The following is a 20,753-nucleotide window of genomic DNA, read 5'->3' as shown; positions in this document are numbered from 1 at the left end:
TACAGGAAGAAAGAGTCTGTTTCTACAGGAAGACAGAGACTGTTTCTACAGGAAGAGAGAGACCGTTTCTACAGGAAGCCAAGAAAGGAGAAATCGGCTGAGATGTTAGCCAAGGAAGCCACCAGGGCCATCAAAGACAAGGGGAGAGATTTGGTTGCTCAGAGGATGAGCAACACTTTCAGTAGGGGGGTGATGATGAGCCCCAAAAATGCACAATTATTTGGGCTCATTCAACCTCCTAATTTGGCTTAGTCCACCATTCTCATTTTTTTATTACATGTTTTTGATTATTTTTATGTTAATAGAGTGAATTTGGTTAGTCATTATGCAAACAAGTCTAATGGGTGCATTGTCTAGCCTTGTTGGTCAACATGGAGACAAAATTGAAGGTCTTAATGAGCACTTGGCAACCAAATTCGTGGGAGAACAAGCTAGAGGATTTGTAGGAAGGTGTCCCCCTCATTTATGGGCCCTTACCTCGAATTCTCCACCATCAGCTCGGAGTTCAAAGGCCACCAAATCAATGAGCACAAGGGCAGCCAAGCAAGTCAAGTAGGACTGTTGTTAACTACAAGTCTTGGGCAGCCAAGTCCCTAACTTTTAGGAGGACTGTTGGGTCCTCAAATTGTATAAACAAGAAGGCTTGGGGCCTCATTTTGGGTTAGCTAGTGGGTAGTCATTTTGTGTAGCTAGTTAGTCAATTTGGGGATAGCTAGTTAGTCAATTTGGTTAGTCATGTTGTAGCTCGGTTTTTGCTCCTTGTAAGCCAGTTTTGGCATGTCATTAGATTCATGGTTATTCAATAAAGACTGGCAGCTTTTGATCCAATTTTGAGTTTTAAGAGAGCAATATACCTCCTCTGTTTTGTAATGTTAATTTCTTTTTGTTTCAGCACTTTAGTTCATTGCTTTACCATGCAATTTGAAATTACAGGTTTGCTGAGTTAGCTTTATGAATTTGAGTGAGTTTAGCTTATGGTTGAAATTTTTTTAGTTGCATCAGTTAGATTAGCAGGTTGATAACACACAGGAGCTCCAAGGAAAACGGTTGAGAAAGCCTCCACTGCCATCTCTGTTTGGATATTGGAGTGCAGCCTATACCAACCACAAAAATACGCATTTCTTTACTTTGTGCTTGCTGCAACACAGTCACGGTTATGTTAGATTCTTTCATGTACTTCACACCTACACTACACACCTTCATCACAGCTTCATGCACATTTCTCTTCACGCTTTGGATTGTTGTTCATCGAATTCATAGCACAGATAGCCTAGGTTAATGAATCTTTGTCTTGGTGATAATCATAAGCCATTTGTTTCCTTTACACTGCTCCCCCTCGTTCCATTACCTCCTCCTTCGTCTTGATCACGCATGCAACCACATCCTTGACCTCTGCTCCGTTCTGTTAACTCCCAAAGTCCTCCACTCCTCACGTAGCTTCATTCTCTAGCCCTTTCTTTGACATAGCCCTCTATCTTCCAACCTACTTCCTACACTCATTCCCCATCCTATTCCTCCACTTCTGAGCCATCACCAGCCTTATTCCTACCTTACATATCTCCCCCTACCAGTCCATCACTCCACCATCACTTCAAACACCCACGGCAGGTCATCCTGTAGCAATTTGTAGACATCCTGTAGAAACCTCTGAGTTTCCTGTAGGATCCCCTGCAGACATCCTGTAGGAGGCCACTCACTCGGTTGTTGAGCTTCTGAACGTGAGGAACCTCTGTGGATGGATGCTAAGGATCCCTAGGGACCTTTCCTAGCCTCCCCAACCTTTCTCACGCTTTCCTTCCTTCTCCATCCCATCTGCACAACCAAACCCTAATTAGCACAAAATCACAATCATTCCATCCACTTAAAGGAAAAACACAAAAACATGTATTTTAAGATGCAAGCAGCTTAGATTCATGCATTTTCACTTGTTAGAGGTAATGGTAGCATTGGTAGAAGTTGCATTCACATTCTTTGCATTATAGAGGTTAGACTAGTCAAATTAGGGTTTCCTAGGTTTACATGCTTTGATTTGCTTTCAGTTCACTTTTGTCAAGAAAAGTATCTTTCCTTTGAGAATAGCTTTCGTCCATCAATTAACAAGCTTCCTCTGAGAGCCTATAGAAGTTGGCTTGAGCCCTAGCGGACTTGTGCCAGCTGACCAAGTGACAGCTGCGACAAGAGCTAGTACTTGTGCATACAGCACCGCCGCTTCCAAGTTTGTATGAACTACCGGGTTGATAAAATTAGAGATAGGAAGCTCCAGGAGTTGTAGCATTATTGCTACAATACTGGAGCCAAAGACAAAAATATAAATTCTTCCTAAAGTGTCCCCAATCAGTTTCTCTTGAGGAAAATGACTCTAATGGTGTGCATTAAATTATGGACTTGGGTAATTCCCTTGAATATGTTCCCCAAAAAATTACGTTTCATAAAACCCCTCCTTGGGCGATCAAATGGATATGGATTAGACTTCACTGGTTTCAAAGAAGGAAGACCTAACAAAGATCAATCAAAGAGAATTGACAAGACAGAAACTCTAGAAAATATGGGAAGGACCAAAGTTGGAAAAAAAAATAAAAGTTAGTCTCCAAGGGTAACGAGAAGCTAACCCAAGAGAAAATAAATCTAAGATGAAAACGTTACACAAATGCATATGTATTTTGGTGGTTTTATGGAAAGTTTTTAGTTGGAATAAGAACAATATTTATCTATTGTGGGGTTATCATGCAAAGTTTCAGGATGATCCTCTAAGTTCTATCCTAAAAATTCAATGTTTCGTGCTCATTATTGTTCACAAAAGAATTGTATTAGTTTGGGTCAGATCCCAACTTTTTAAATATAATCTCAATATATGTTTCTATGATTTTTTTATTTTTTTTTGTAAGTCTGGTCTGTCTATCATCTGCAACTGCTGAAATTTACATATCGATAGCTCAAAATTATATTGGTATCACTGTGACAGGGTTTTTTAACCATGAAAATTTTACCGGAAAAATGTGCCAAAAAATACATATGGAAGACAATTATAAACATTGAGTCTAAAGATGCCAAAAAAGAGATAAAACAAGTAGAGTGTCATTGATCATTATTAGTCATCCAAATTAATAGAAGTTAGATTAGATGGCATTGCTCCTAGAGGAGGAGGAGGGAGGTAGCTGCACTTTAAATGTTTCTCTAGATGAGTAAACTAGATCTCCAATCTATCGAACTTCACCATAATTTGTGTTTTCCCGTGCCACACCACTGCCATGCATTCTCTTAAGTGACATTGGAAATATTGAAGTTGAGTGAGAGTCGTTGCTAAGGCTCCATGGTCCTTGAGACGGTTCCACTTAGCTTCTTCAAGATGTGCTTTCAAGGAATGTCTCCTTTTGGTCGGGGCAGTGCGAGAGGGTCTCCCACATTTGTGTGATAGCCAACGGGAAGCACCAAAACCAGGAGCACACACACTCCCCCTTTTTAATTTAACCATGGGCTTCTTCTCCTGACCACGACCTGGACCAAGGGAACTAGAGTTGGTGCAATGTATGAGTGTATAATGTGAGAGGATTTCCTTAGTCAGTTCATACTTTATATCTAACAATCGAAGAAAATACTAGAACACCAATTCAAAAGTGTCGATGAGTGTCTAAAGGGAACAAATTTCTTGAAGAGAAATTGAGCCACCCTACCACCCATCTACCACCTTGAAAACATATTAAGTAGACATGTAAGAAAACCAAGAGGTCATGTAGAACAAAAAATTGAGTAAAAAACATCTAAAACAGAATGAAGCCAGCAACCGTCACCTTGAAAGTAGTGCACACATTTCCAATGACTGCCTTCAGGAGGAGAGGTATGATCATTTCTCTTGATAAATCCCCACCTCCCAAGGTAGAGACATTGAAGAGACACCCTATAATAAAATAGGAAGGTATTTGGGTAGAAAACCTGTATACAACACAACGCCCACCAATCATGGATACAAAAGAAGAAGTAGACTAAAATGTGAGAGACAGAATAAGGAGGAAGGAGACATAACACGCTCAATGCCTATAATTCCCCTCCACAAGAAAAAAAACCACTACTTTGGATGTCACTACTTTCAGCCCTGACTCGTAGGGAAAAAACCTATAGAGAAAGGACCTCCGTAAACACCAAGTGTTAAATAATTTGTACTGCAACAAGACGACCACGCCTTTGAACCCATGATAGAGTAGAATGAAAGGAAAACATGTGAGATGCTAAACTAGACAAAGCAAACATTCTTCAAGGGTGGGACCACAAGTGTCGTTAGTATAGGAATAAATCGCGTTGTCACACAGCTCTTTGAAACCCTTTCCTACCACACCAAATACTAAGAGAAATATAGAAACCGAGGATATATAAAAGACTCCACCCATAATAAATCCTTACCTAACCAGGTTACCTAAACTATCTGGCGGATGCCATAAATATTTTTTAAGAGTCGATTTGAAATCCCTACACCTCGTTGCTACCACCAGCACTTCACCCTCATATGAAAAAGCATGTCTACTACCTACCAAACTTTCCTCTTAATAATCTAGTGCATGGGGAGGTGCGAGAGCGTCTAGCCCCTCCTTCGTTGGCCTTGATATCACCACCACCATCAGGGAAGTAATAATAAATTTAATAAATTAATAAATATCATTTGTTTTTGTAAGCTTTGCAACATTGCATCTTCAACGTGTCTAATATGTCACCTCGATCGGGGTGGGGAATTTAACCAGTGAGTTCATTTCAAGGCGTTTCTTAACATAACACCCGATCATTGTCTTTCTAAGACCCTGTGGACAATAAATATCAATTTTAAATTATATACATACATGTAAGTATTTAAATGTCTTTTTTTTAATAAATGTGAAATACTACCAAAAGAAAATCCAAATCTTAAAAATAACATAAATATGTTATTGATACTAGTTACACAATCATTAATCCTATAAAATATTTTTTTAAAGAAAAAAGAAAGAAACATAGTATTACATAATTTATTATTTAAAAGGTTTAAATTTTTTTCTTAATTATATATATATATATATATGATAATTTTAAGTTAAAAAGATTGAATCAATGGAATTGTGAATTTTAAGATGATTAATTGTGTTTGTCTTACTCTGTAATAGATGAAAATATAATTCTATTAATAAATTTAATATTCCTTATTTTAATTAGAATTTATATTTTCTCAAGATATAATCTTACAATTTGAGAGATCATTGTTTAGACTGAGCTTTGTCATAGAGTGCTACTTGGGAAACGAAAATTGATTATAACTAACAGAAGAATAGGTTTAATAAAATATCAATACTCATTATTTATAAGTACATAACTGCTAAAATAATATACTCCACTGAAAGAAAAAAGTGTAAGCCAAGAGGCTGAATAAAACATCAAGTTGCTGATGAAGTGATTTTGGTTGAATCCTATGTGTTTGTACCTACTAGGGGTGGTGGCTTCAAGCAACATTGAAGATGGCCTTCTATGTGGGTAAAATAGACATCCAAATTGATGATACAATAACACTAGTGGCACTGAACTTGTTGAATTTTTTTCAGGAATGATATGATATTGTTGTAGCCCTCATGTTTCTCCTTCAGAACCCTTCCCAGGAGTTTCATCGTTTTTGAGTGAAGTGTAATATCGTCTTGGATTTCTAGAGGAATGGAGGAATGGAATATGGCCACAATATTCTAACTCTCAGATTGATCCTACAACTAGCCTTAAAGGTCACTGCCACCAGATCCTTGATGGAAATGCATCTGATGGCGAGGCATGGCAATCTGAGATACAAAATGATATATTAAAAGTGACCAACAATATATAGAGAAACTAATGACCCTAGATTGAATGATTCTTAATACAATGGAATAAAGTTTAACATTCATCTACCAAGCAATTATAGAGTGTAATCTAGCTAGGTATAAAAAGGGATAAAAAAGGAAGATGAACTTTGGGTAGGGACCAAAAACTATGAATCCATTGACATTAATCATTGTACACACCACCAAGGAATTCTATATATTATGAACCAAATTCTACCATACACAGAGTAGAAAACTCATAGAGATAAAATAACTGTAGAAATTGTACATTGAATAGATTATTGTGGAATGGCCAACCCATTGGGATTAAATATTATTCAAGCTTAAGACAAGTCTTTTCCAGTCACCTCCCTCCCTTGTTCTAGTCTTTGTTGTCACCACTGCCAATGTCCCATATTTCTTCACCTTGGATATTGTTTCCTTACCCCTTACATGAATGGTCACCACAAGGAGCATGTAAAGCAAGTCAGGTTCCTAGAAGCCCACATTATCATGCAACAGAATTCTTTGATAAACAACACTAAGGAAAAGGATTTTCCCATGTACGAAAGATAATCAAGAATGAATGTCATAGAGAACAGGACTATGACAAGTGGTTATGGACTCCATAAAGCTAGTGTCAAGGGGGAATATCCCACCTAGGACGAGGGAATGTTGTAGGGGCAGGAAAAATTCCTAGAGCTGAGGTTACCAAATCAAGAAATCACAATCACAAGGAAACTTTTCATCTAAAAGTGAAGGGAATGAATATTGATTAACATGTGTGGATGCATGTGGTGGGATATCCATGCCATCACTCTTTATTAAATGTGATTGAAGGCCGCAAGGTGGCTGATTCCCCTGCTCCACTAACATACCTTCGATAAACTCAATGATAAATATTAATTAATTTAATTTTAATTAATTAATAAAATAATAATATATTTACATATAAGAAAAAATAAATACTATGATAAAATTTAAATTAACATAATAAAAACATATACATGTATAACTAGAATATAAAATTACATTTACCATAATTAAATAAATTATAATGGTGATACATAGCTTTAATGGTGAGTTCTCCTTAATTTGACAAGAATTACACCCAACGAATATTGGTCATCAATTAAAATAAATTAACATTAAAAAATATGATTTGATTTAGTTAATTTGAAGGCGGAGATGGGTAGAGTACTAGTGGGAAATTACTACCATTAAACATATCCTAATCAATCTCCATAGAGTGGACACTATCTATGAAATTATATCTAATATCTAGGTAATGGAAGAATGGGTTTAGAGGTTAAATGTCATTGTTGAAGGAAGAGAAAATATTGGAAGGAGTTTATATGAATATAGATTGACTTAGGTTAGAGGTATCAATGATGAGAATTAAACAATCATTCTCAATGCAATCTGGACATTAGAGAATAATTGTTTTATTGCGTATATGTGATTCAAATAAATTACAAACACATGTTGTATATGTGATTCAAAGAAATTACAAACACGTGTGTTTGAGGTTTTGACTATTTCTTTTTCATCTTTGCGTTATTATTTTAGTTTATATTTTGTACTTCTTCTCATAAACATATTGGTTAAAATAAAACCATTAACACTAAAAAAAACTCAACATAAAGGAAAAATTATTTAATTTAGTTAATTTGAAGGGAACAATGGGTAGAGTGTTATTGGGAAATTAATATCATTTAATCTATCCTAATTAATCATTAAGGAATTAATACAGCACCTATCAAAGTTATATCTCATGTCTGAGTAATGGAAGAATGGCCTCATAGGTTAAATTTCATTGTTGTAGGAAGAGAAAGTATTTGAAGGAGTTTATTTAAATAGAAATTCAGTTAAGTTAGATATATGAATTATTAGAACTAAACAAATTTCCTCGACACAATGTCGATATGGGAGAGAATAGTTGTTTAGTTGTGTGTATATGGTGTTTAGGTAAATTAAAAACATGTGTGTTTGAGAGTTTGAATATTTCATTGTCATTGTCATTTTATGTTATCTATTTAGTCAATATTGTTTTGCTCTTCAAATTAGTATATATTTCTTGTACTTAATCAAATAAAACTGAGTGTAGCTTCCTTCTATGTTTACATCCTCATGTGTGGTTACACAAAATATTAAGGGAACGAATAAAAAACTTAAATATTGGAAATTGAAACTAGACATGGTTAAAAATAATATCTTGAAGCACTTATGCTTATTTCGATGTGTGGTAGGAATCAACCTAGTGATGTAATGGGGGCATATGGGTCCAATAGAATTAATGATAGGATAGGTATGGTGCGGTTTGGTTTGTTATATTAATATCTAGTTGGTAAAATCCATTAGCTATTAATATAAGAGCTACTAATGGTTAGGAATAGGGTTTTTCATATAGTTATAAAAGTTGGATTCATCCTTACGGCTCATGTCAACAACTAGGATTGTATTCACTACAAAGAGAACACTTAATATTGGAAAAATGTATGGAACTTCTTTGAAATATTTCTCCCTTCTCTATTTATAGTAGAGCCAAGAAATTACAGATTTTCACGTCAATGCACCCAAATCGTCATGCCACGTTAGTGTGCTCATAAAAATAATCCACTAGTGTTGATCTAATAATGCACACCAATAATTGTTATTATTATAAAATTATAAAATATCAATTTAATATTAAAAATATATATATCAAATTATAAAATATAAGTTTTGTATTAAAAAATGTATATCAATACTCCACACTAAATAAAACAAGTAGTGCACATATGAAGAATTCAGTATATCATATTAAAGTGACTAATAATTTAATAAAAAAATAATATATTAAAAGCATTTTTTTCAATCAACTTAAAAAACTTAATCTTGATATATCATATTCCATATTTAAATATTAAAAAATAATAAAAATATTCTTAAGACTTTGAATTTTTTAAACATAAAAAAAATATAACTAATGTGCTATGAATATTACGATAGGCCAATGCATTATGATATATATAATCCACCGCACATTAAAATATTTCACTTACTAAAACGTATGTTGGTGTGCTCCAATAAAACACGTTAGTACCTCTTGTTATATGAAGCACCATATAACAGTAAAATAAAAATTGCATATTGATACATATAAAAATTGCATATTCATACATAATGGTACTATTGGGCCCACACTGTTAGGATAAAAAAAAATCACCTAAATTTCATTATCACATTTGCTTTTATACTTCCAGCCACTTGCACAAGCATCAATGACCACTTTTTTTGCAATGTTTTATACTGGTTCTCCAATAGTTTTATAATCTTATTGTCTAATTCAATTAATTTTTTAATTTTCAAAAATAGTGCACATTTCGATTTTTCCCATGCGGTAACCATGCTTCCTTAGGGAAAAAGATACCAAAGTAAATGGTTTCTCAATATGCATAAGTAAATGGTTTCTCAATATGCATGAGGTCAGCTTTATATGGACCTTGGCTCAATTATTAATGGCGATGTGACAAGGTTTCAACAAAGCTCATATTGGTGCGGAATCCCCATTGATTTGAATAGAGGTCATGCCGTGGAGTACTCCTTAAATAAAATAAAATAAATATAATAAAAATATGGAAAACATGTTTAAAGGTATGATCCAAGTCAGGCTCAATTAACAAGCATGAAATAACCTATATTTAACCCACTTGTTCAGGTATATATATGGGCATCTAGGGGTTTAACAGGGGCGTGAACTCAAAAATTGAAAACCAAAATAATATAAGTTTTATTGAGAATTGACTCTGGGATCTTCACATGTTGATAAAATCAATTGCTCTTTCTCATAGGTGTTGTGGAGGAATGACTATGATCTTGCGAGTTTATTTCATGGTTCAGCTCTACTTAATGAATTATTAGTTTTGAGCAAGCGAAGGACTGAGAAAGAAATTTCACTATTTATAATTGGAGTGTTGTTAAACATTGAATTCATGAGATCAATTTTGTATGAAATGAATAGTCAGTGTGATTATCTGATTACGAGATGTATCTCAATGAAATGATATTAGTCTTTCTATCATTTAAACAAAATTTCTGGGAAAGCATGATCGATTTCAGTTCTAGTACAAGTTTGAGGTTATCTATACTAGAACTTCAGTTGAGGACGTAGATTTGAAAAACCTTAGTTATTGTAGAGTAAAGTTGTTTGATATGATATCTTTCATTGAAAATATCTTGCTCGATTCTCTTAATAGAATTTTGACTACAAAATTTCATTCTAGCAAAATTTTGATTAAATTCGTAGTTAAATTTCAACTTCACTTTAGTTGAGTTTGGACGAGGTCGATATCTAAATTATATTATTTTAGAATAGGTCAAATCTTATCTAGTTATATGTGGTAGAAGGATTATGGTTAATTGGCTACAATAGTGCTATATTTTGTTGACGATTATGTGCAAGATGTATCAACAAATGAAGTGAATTTTAAATTATTGAGTAACGCTGAGCTATATGGACATATACACAAAATCACCAATGACCAACATAGATTTAGTGTAAGTAAATAGTTCGATTTGTCACAAAATGTGGTTTTTCAAGTATTAACACGTTGGAGATTTTCCTAAACCATGAACTAAGCCACGCAGGCACAATGTGGGTTGACACATCGAAATTCCATATCACCAGACCATGTTTTTATAGCGTTGAGTTGGAATGATTCCTGTGGTTGGCAAGCTCAAAAATACGTGGATTGGAAATGTCAAGGGCCATTGGTATATACATGAGAAATTTGGATGTTGGATGTTGAATGGTCGTGGATTGGGTCTTAGTCGAAGGAAATTAGTCAATATCATAAAAAAGTTAATATATAAGAAATATTTGGAAAAGCAACGAGTAACACAATTGGTGAGGTATATGCATGCCATGTCATCATAAGTTCAAACTAAATGACAAGTTTGAGAATAATTTTTATTTTTATTTACTCCTAATTTGTTCCACTTTTAATAGTTGTCGGTGGCTAGTGTTGGAATCTATAAATTCATTTGGATGGTGCCTGAAAATGTACAAATTGTAGAATATTTAGTTTGGCATATGGTTTATCATGGTTATTTTCTATTTCTAGAGTCATTATTCACCCAAATTGATATTCAGAATAATAACTAAGATCATATCATAGAGAGAGACTTTGTTGAATCTCACTTGCATAGAGTCAATTTGAATATCTAGAGTTTGAGGAAATAGAGAGGGCTTGTATGATTTTGTGTTTCATAAGGAAACAATTGGGACAACTTAATGCTTGGTATAGAACATACTTACGACACATTGTATTATGGGTGAGGGAAACAATTAGTAGTGACAATGGTAGCATTGGAAATAATTTTGTTACAAGTGTTATTTAATAGAAAAAATGAATATTGGATAGAAACATACATAGTTCATTAACCTATGAGTAGTGATCATAGTGGATAGGTTGAGCAATGTGACTAATGTGATCTATTTTATTCATTTTTCTTTATTTTTATGTTGTTTGGGTGGTGGAAGGAAAATATTGCAATCTCCTTCAGGTTGGAGCTTGAGAACACTTCAGGGTGGCAGGGTGATGGTAGCACAAGTTGGAGCTTGCAAGGTGTTGGAGCATCCTGATAAATAGAATTATTTTATAATAGAGTAATGGGAAGTTGAATCTTCCATTTAGTTGGAGTTTTCAAGGTGTTGAAGCATCCTCTCAGTTCAAGCTAATAAAACTTGGGGGTTGGATCCTCCTTCTAGTTGGAGTTGGTAAATCAGGGTGTTTGTACATCCTTTCAGTTGGAGTTCATAAATCAGGGGGTGGGAGCCTCCTTCCAGTTTTTGTTCAAGAATATTGGAATTTGGAGATTCTTATTGATGTAATTTGTAATACTTATATTGAGAGTGTTTGGTGGCTTTTCCCCTGTAATGATTTCCACCTAAAAAATATATTGTGCATTGTAGATTTATGTTGTTAAATATTTAATGTTTACATTATATGATTAAAATTGTTAAAAAGCTCCCAATATTGATTCAGCCCCCCTAGTATTGTTGAATATTCCAACAACTGTAATCGAATCCAGTTCCTTCATATTCATCTTAAAAAATGGAAGGTAGATCTCAAGATATCAGAGATGGGAAAGTCAAGGAAACATGCATTTCAATGATCAAAGGAAGTCTCTTGTATTAGACCAAGTTTATAACTTATTTGAACTGATGAAGAGAAACATGTTGGTTTAGTTCCTCTTTTCGGTGAATCGTTCTTTAAATTCTAGAAAGGTAGAATGGAAGCTTATTTGGGAGCTCTTGATATGATGTATGACATTTAGTTATTCTAGAAGCACATCTTTAAATGAATCAATAAGGTACAACATAAAAGAAATGAATGCATTTTAAGTGATTTTCCATATTTTGTGAAATCATATGTAGGTCATTACTCATTAGCCAAATATCTTTGGGAGAATATTCAAAATTTCTACTTAAGAATCATGCATGTCAAGATGAATATGTTGATGACACTCGAAGAAAACATCCTTACAACATTGAAGAAGTAGAAGCATAAGTGAACATGGAGAGAGAATTGATCAATCCCTCAAGGGAACTTAACAAAACAAGGAAGACAAATCAAATACTTGATGCAGAAGTTATTTAAAAGAAAAAAGAACTCGATGCAACTCACGAGGGCTTCACTTGGGGAGAAATACTATACCATGTGGGTTCATATTGGGGGATATATATTGAGGGGAAAATGACATAAAATATTGGGGGATATATAGTGGGTAAAGGTTTTTTATATTGGTAGGTATAAAAAATGGAGCTCAAAGTTAATGAAAAAATATAAAGGGGTATAAAAAATGTTATGAAAAAATGGATACTTACAATATCTAGTGAAAGTGGGGTTTTTAAATTGAGAAGGTGTATTGGGTTTGTATTGGTAGGGGGTTAAATAATGTGATTTTTAGAGGTATTTTCCAATATGTAGTCAAATTAGGGGTATTGTTTAATATTCCATGAACGCACGTGATATATCATAGGTACATTGAGTGAAGCCCCTGTGATTCAACTCTGGCAAAAATAAATAGGCTCATAAAGGAAAATGAATGGAAAGAGGAAAAGATTGACAAATAAAAAGTAGAAGTTTCCCTGATAAGACATGAATTTAAGGAATGATGAAAGAGATATAAAATATTAACAAGCCAGCTAAATGAAATTGTTTTGAAGTACGAGCTAGAGGTTACTCAAAAGAAATAAGAGGTTATTTTCTAAATGTTAGATGTCAAAAGGAAGAATCATTTCATTAATGAGAAGGATCAAGAAATTGGCCACTTGAACGAGGAGGTAAAATAAGTAGGTGAAGCTCCATGCAATGAAGGAAAAAGTTCCAATTAACTGCAAAGAAATATTGAAGAGAATACTAAAAGAAAATTTCTTCGAAGGTCAAGTTAATGGCAAAATAAGATTCAAAGTGTTATTGCTCCAATAATTTATTCTAAGGTTGTTAAGGGCAAGGAAGAACAAAGGATTGATCCGCCTCCAAGATAGAATGTCTTTAGAAGTTCATTAAGGAAAGCCATTTCATCCATATCATGGTCATCATTCAAACCTTATAAGAAAGTTTGTAGGAACATGAGACATATATCCAAATGTCTTCATTAATAGAGAATACGTGTCAATTATTTTCTCATTCAGGTACCACATTGAATGCTTCAATTATTATACCTATGGGCATATAGGTCTTGATTACAAAAGCATGATGAAGTATTCCATAAGGGAAAACGTTGATATCATTTGAACGAAAGTTTGGAGAACAAAACAAAAGAAAGACGAATAGATCAATGAAGAAATGTTAGAGGTCATCTTCCCAAAAATTGTAAAATCACAAGACCATTTTCAATCTAAAGGTACAAAGGATGATGTCAAGGTTCGGAATGATCTTACTACAAAGTGGGTTCATATATTATTTTAAGCAATCTAGCTTGAAGACTTCCAGTCTTGTGAATTTTGAAGAGCGGGAGTCTAACAAGCAACATCGATAATTTGAATATCTAATCTTCGAAAGTTTGATTTGGAAAGGAATATTCTTAGTGATTTAATGAATGTTTGTTATATTTCTTGTGTCGAATTGGTTGGTTGCTTCTTGGTGTAGTTCAATGGTTCATGGTTGAATCAAAGCAGGAATATGTAGTGGAACAATTTGAAGAAGTAGTCAGAGGCAGATTAGTCAAATCATGGACTATTTTGTGGAACTTAAGACTAAAATCAAGACGTATTACAAAAGGGCTCATTACCATTTTCATAGAGGTAAATTTTATTTACAGGTGGAATATGCTAGTGGTAAGCCATGAAAGGCATATCATGTCAAGGGGAGAGAAGAAGTCAAACAAAGAAAGGAATATTGCAGGACGACATAGAAATTTATTTTATCAGGGGGACTTACCCTTTTCCATTGATGTCAAAGGGGGAGTGAATGTAGGATAGAATGATCATAAGCATGGAGATAAGGGGAGAAATAATCATAGGTGGAGTATGTGTGTCGCCATCAATGAGAAAGTAGGAGATTATTGAATGGTGTTGTCATTGATGTCAACTTGAGTCTTTGAAAGCTATATGTAATTAATTGCATTTATATGGATACTCCAATGGAAAAGAAGCCATGGAAAGGTGAGAAGGAAGGAAGCATCTGCAATGTGGTGATCATACCCTCCATGTGATGAGGAAATTGAATGAGAAGAATATTGAATCAACAAGAAATATTGTCATAGGATGATAGTACTCATCATGATGTTTGTAAAGGTAGATGGATTTCCTTGTAAGTCCTCCTAGTTGAGAAGATATGTTCCTTAAAAGTTGACGCCTTGAATTTTTCTCAAGGTGCACTAAATGAATTGAAAAAGTAGCTCTCTTATTGGTCCAATTTTGGCATTAAAAATTCATGATGTTGATAATATTATGGGCATGGGGGATTCACCTAATGGACCTCTAACATATCACATGCATTCATGAAATACTACACGATACCCCTAATTTGGCTACATATTTGAAAACACCTCTAATAATCACATTATTTAACCCCCTACCAATACCAACTCAATATACCTTCCCAAGTTAGAAAACCTCTACTTTCACTATATATTGTAGATATTCATTTTTTCATTAACATTTTTTATATGCATTTATATTTTTCCATTAACTTTTAACTCCATTTTTTATACATACCAATATAAAACCCTTTAACCCATATATATCCCCAGATATATTAATGTCATGTTTTCCTCAATATATATCCCCCAATATGAACACACGTGGTATGGTATTTCTCCCTTGTAAATCCCCAATGATTATGGGCCATAAGTGTTTGAACTAGTTAACCCTCAAAAAAGGATTTTCTTCATTATGAAATTGATCTCTTAATATGCATGAGGTTGGCCCTTAGGGTGCTTATATGGACCTTATCTTAGTTATTAATGGTCTAGTCATATGGTTTAAACAAAGATCGCATTGATATGGAAAATCCCCATTGATTTGAACAAAGTTCAGGTGGTCTACTACTCCTTAAATAAATAGATAAATTTATGGAAACCCTATTTAAAGGCATCATCCAAGTAGGCCTCAATTCAAACACATGAAATAAGCTATATAAGGCCCACTTGTGCATGTATATATATGGGAATCGATGGGTTCAAGAGTGGCACTGACTCGAAAATGAAAAATCAAAATAATTTAAGTTCTATTCAGAATCAGGTTTTTTGCTCTACGCAAGTCGATACAATTATTTTCTCTATTTCATAGATGTCACGGAGGAATGGTTCTAATCTTACGAATTTATTTCATGGTTCTTGTATCCTTAATGAATTATAACTTTCGAACAAGCAAATGAGTAAGAAATGCATCAAATATTTCTAATAAGAGTGTTTTTAAACATTGAATTGGTGCGATGGGTTTTATATGAAATGGATAGATAATGTGATTCTTTGATTGCAAGGTGCATCTCAATGCAATTTCACTGGTCTTTTTTCACATAAATGAAATTTGTAGGAATGAATGTCTGATTTCGATTCTAGCACAAATATGAGGTTGGCTACATTAGAACATTTTTTGAGAGTGTGGAATTAAAAAACATTAGTTGATGCAGAGTAAATTTTGTTGATATGACCTCTTTCATTTACAATATCTTGCTTGATTATTTTAATAGAAGTTCAATTGCAAAACTTCATTATGCAAAAATGTTTGGTTGAATTCTTACTTACAGTTCAACTTCACTTTGGTTGAGTTTGGACGAGGAAGATATCTAAGTTGCAGTGGTTTAGAAGAGGTTTAATATTATTTGATTATATGTGATAGAACAATTACGGTTTATTGGCTAGAGTAGTGCCATATTTTGTTGATGGTTATGTGCAAGATGTATTAAAAAATGAGTTGGGTTGTAAATTTTTGTGTAGGATTGATTTGTATGGACATATACAGAGGATTAACAATGAACCAAATTGATTCAAATTTTAATGTAAGAAGACAGTTCACTTTGTCACATATTATGATTTGTTGAGGATTTACACTTTGGATAGTTTCCTACCTATGAGTTGAGCCACATAGGCGCAACGTGGCTTGACACATCTAAATTACACAGATATTCTTCCTATAGTGCTCGGTTGGCGTGATTCCTATGGTTGAAAATTCAGATGTTTGATATTGAATGCTTATGGATTGGGTCTTATTCGAAGCCAATTAATCAATACAATAACAAATTATTATGTAAGCAATTTACGACAAAGTATGAGTAATGCAGTTGGTGAGGCATATACATGGAATGTTGTCACACGTTCAAGTTCAAGAATAGGTTAAAGTATATTTTTTGTTTTTAATACCATTAATTCTGCACACTTTTAACAATTTCGATGACTGGAGCTAGAATCCAGAAATTCATTTGGATAGTGCCAAGAAATGTACAAATTGTAAAATGTTTAATTTGGCATATGGTTTATTATGGTTATTTTTTAATTATGGGCTCATTATTCACCCAAATTGACTATTCACCCAAATTGACATATGAAAGAAGCATTGAGATCAAAATTCAGAGATAGACCTAGTTGAAGTTCACTTGCATATTTTTGATCTGAACAATGAGGATTTAGGATGACAAAGAGGGATTGAATTATTTTGTGCTTGTTATGGTAGAAGCTGAGACAATTGAAGGCAATGCATAGGACATACTTCTGGCACATTGGATTGTGCATAAGGACAAGAGTTACTAGTGACATCGATAACAATGGCAACAATTTTATGACAAGCGTTGCAATAGGAAAAATTGACTATTGGATAGAAACACTGGTAGTTAAATGACATATAACTAGTGATCATAGTGTAGAGGTTAAGGAGTGTGGCCAATGTGATTTATTTTATTTATTTATCTTTATTTTCATAATGGTTAGGTGGTGCAAGGTGGAAATTTGAGTCTCCTTTAAGTTATAACCTGAGAACACTTCAGGGTGGCAAGGTCATGCTAGGGAAAGTTGGAGCTTACAAGGTGTTGGAGCATCCTCTTAGGAGTTGGAGTTTCATTATAAATATAATGATTTTCTAGTAGAGTAATAGTAAGTTTAAGCTTGCAGGTTGTTGGGGCATCCTTTCAATTGGATCTCATAAAACTAGCGGGTTGGAACCTACTTCCAGTTGGAGCTGGTAAACCATGGTTTTAACACATCCTTTCAGTCGGAGATGATAAATCAAGGGGTTGGAGCCTCCTTCCAGTTGTTGCTAGATAATGTCAGAAGTTGGAGCTTCCTGTTGATGTAATTTTTAAGACTCATATTAAAAGTGTTCAATGATTTTTCTCCCAAAAGGGTTCCCACCTAAAAAATATATTGTGAAATATCTTTATGGTGGTACATTGTTAAATGGTGTCATTAATTGTTTAATGTTTACATGATATGATCAATTTTTTTTAAAAAGTGTCCAATATTCATTCACCCCAATTCTAAATATTGTTGAACATTCGAACCTGTCCCATCCAAAAAAATATTATAGACCATATCAAGAGTTTATCTATATATTATGTGAAAATACAATGTGAATATATGAAATGAAATCAAAAGTAAATGATGAGAGGTATTTTAATATTGAAATAAAAGTAAAGATATTTTGTCATTTCAATCAATGATCCAAAATCTTCTTTTTCTCGCCAAATTTTGTTTTAAGAAGAAATCACATTCAAGCATGATACCAAAGACATAGTTATTCATAAAGTGATGATATCCAAATTGATAATAAGATAAACACACTATTTAGTTCAAAAAATTAATTTTTATTTTAAAATATCATATATTATTTAAACTCAATCATTAATCATTTCCATTAGATTTCCATTCACAAGATCTAATTCAAAAATATAAATAATATTATAAAATCAAGTTTATTTTAATTAAAATATTAATATTAATATTTAAAAAAATTATCTTAAATTAAAAATCTCCACTAACTACTCCAATCACATCATTATACTCCAAAAATATATACTACGACCAAAAACATTTCAAATTCAATGTTTATAGCCTTAAATTTAATTTATGAATTTATTATTTCAATTTAAAATAAATATATTGAACACAATACAACATATAAATATAATATCATGAAATTACAGAAATTAAAAATAAGAATAAGAATTATATATATAATATATAATAATATTTTTAATGTCAACCTTACTTATATCCAATTCTTTAAAGATCTAAATTGTCTACGATCTTAGAAACATACCTACGATATATCACCGTCTCGATTAAATATTTCATCATCACCTACCTCATATATTTATTTCCGTAGTTAGTATTCATGGATAGTTCCATGGTTAAAAATTATTAGTAGTAATGAGTTAGGGGAACTTGAAAAAAGCCTGTCACGCAAAATATATAATCTTTGGAGCTTTCATGGACGATAAGTGAACGAACGTATAAGTTTTGAGCTGCCAGCATGAGATCCAAAAAATAATAGAATATTATTTCGATTATCCAAATGGGTATTTATTAATGTGAGTATTAAATCTATATAAAAAGGATCACCTCAACATTACCAAAATATCTAATAGGGCGTGTGGTGGATCACCTCAATATTCCTCCAAAGATTATGGTGTTTCACTCACCCAGTTGTGAGGTAACATCCATGATTTCTTTCTCCTTTAGATTACCTAGAATCATCACGAACCATAATGTTAACATTCCATAATATGTCAAAGCCTCTCTAGAGAATTATGTTACCTTTGCTAGAGTTAGCTTAGATAGCTAATCATAGTAAAATTGGCGCTATGGAATTTGCAAACTAATACCCAACAATGCAAATAGACTTGAACAGTAGAGGCCATTTTAGGAATAAAAAATTATAGTTTTTAATTCCAATTTTAGAGCACTTAATGTCAGTTGATGTTGTTATTAGGGAAATATGTAAGGAAATATAACTACATGCATTACTTAGTTGGTACATGACAAGTAGCTCTAATAACTATTTGATCGGATTTTATGTAAGGGGAGACTCATTTGAAAATTTTATTCAACCTATCCATTATATTGTAAATCCTCACCATATAGATGGAACATAACTATTCGAATAAAAACTTTTAACCATTATGATAAAAATTATATTTTACTATTAAATAATGCATTTTAGTTGAATTTTCAATTGGCATATGCAAAACTGGACCTTGTCACAAAAGGTGTTGATTGTGATGGAAAACCTAAAGCCTTGAGTCACCTCCCTATCTCTAGGGGATTTTCATCTTCAGGATTCTTCCCTTCATCTGAAGTTCCCTCATTTTGTCACCATCGTTGTAGATCTATTAAAACATGAGGAAATTTTTCACATCGATGTTCTTTCCTCCTTCTAGGTGATGTCATATCTTCAAACCACTCAAGGTTTTTAATCCTTGTGAGCCTACTCTCAAGGGGTATCCTCTGTCTGCAGGTGACAACCACTGACTTTGCCTCTACACTCACAATCAAATTCCAAGATTGAACAAGAATTTCTTTTGTTTCACCGTGGCTCAGACATGGGGATAGGAAGCATTACAAAGAGATTTTTCTCAAATATTTTGTTATATCCAAGGATGTGTTAATCCTCTCAGTCTGCAGACTAAATGGAAGAAACAAAAATTGGGGTATTCCCTTTTTCTCTGATACATCATATTTTAAGGATTCTTTGAACCTACAACTCTGATAATCCACTCCCAAAATCTCTTAGCACCATCTTTCATTGTAGAATTAGTAGAATATATTATAGAAATATAGGTGGAATACCACTTATCTTATATTTTTAGGTTAGTTTATGACCAAACTTCCATAATCTTCCATTGCAATGGGATTTTTCCATCAACATTCATGATATTACAATGGGTGCATCAAACCTAGTCCTTGAATACAAATATGTATTTATATTCGAAGGGATCCTTTGTGGATTATTTAAAAAATATAGAGGATTGATAAGGAGGTTTTCATCAGGGACCATGGTTTTGGGGTCATTATAGGCTCTCATTTCAACAATTATTTCCTAAATTCAAGAATTTATACATGAAAAGCTAAGCCATTCCATTTTTTGTAAGATTTCCTAATATGAAAATTCGTTTGTTAACACTAAATACTATATCTTCTTTAAGAAACTCTCTATGATATTTATTAATATAGATATGGACATGATGGATAGCGATATTACAATATTTACATGCATCTATGTCTAAAGAGATATCAATAAAGGGTTACTTCATAGCATCATTATCAATTAGAATGACAAAGCCTTTTTATCGCTTGTGGATTATGAAAGCACAACTTTCTACTATAGGTCCTATCAATAGCCAAGTCATCTCTAGAATGCTTTCCCTTCTCAAATTTATTCTCATCCTCGTGGGGCTAAGAAAAATAATTGAGGATGGAAAGACCAAATAGGATATAAGAATTGCTTAGCTCACAAGTAGGATA

Source organism: Pinus tabuliformis, chromosome 6, assembly GCF_031772625.1.
Source record: "Pinus tabuliformis cultivar Carrire ecotype Pingquan chromosome 6, CPIR1, whole genome shotgun sequence".
NCBI lineage: Eukaryota > Viridiplantae > Streptophyta > Pinopsida > Pinales > Pinaceae > Pinus > Pinus tabuliformis.
Note: the sequence above shows the minus strand (reverse complement) of the source record.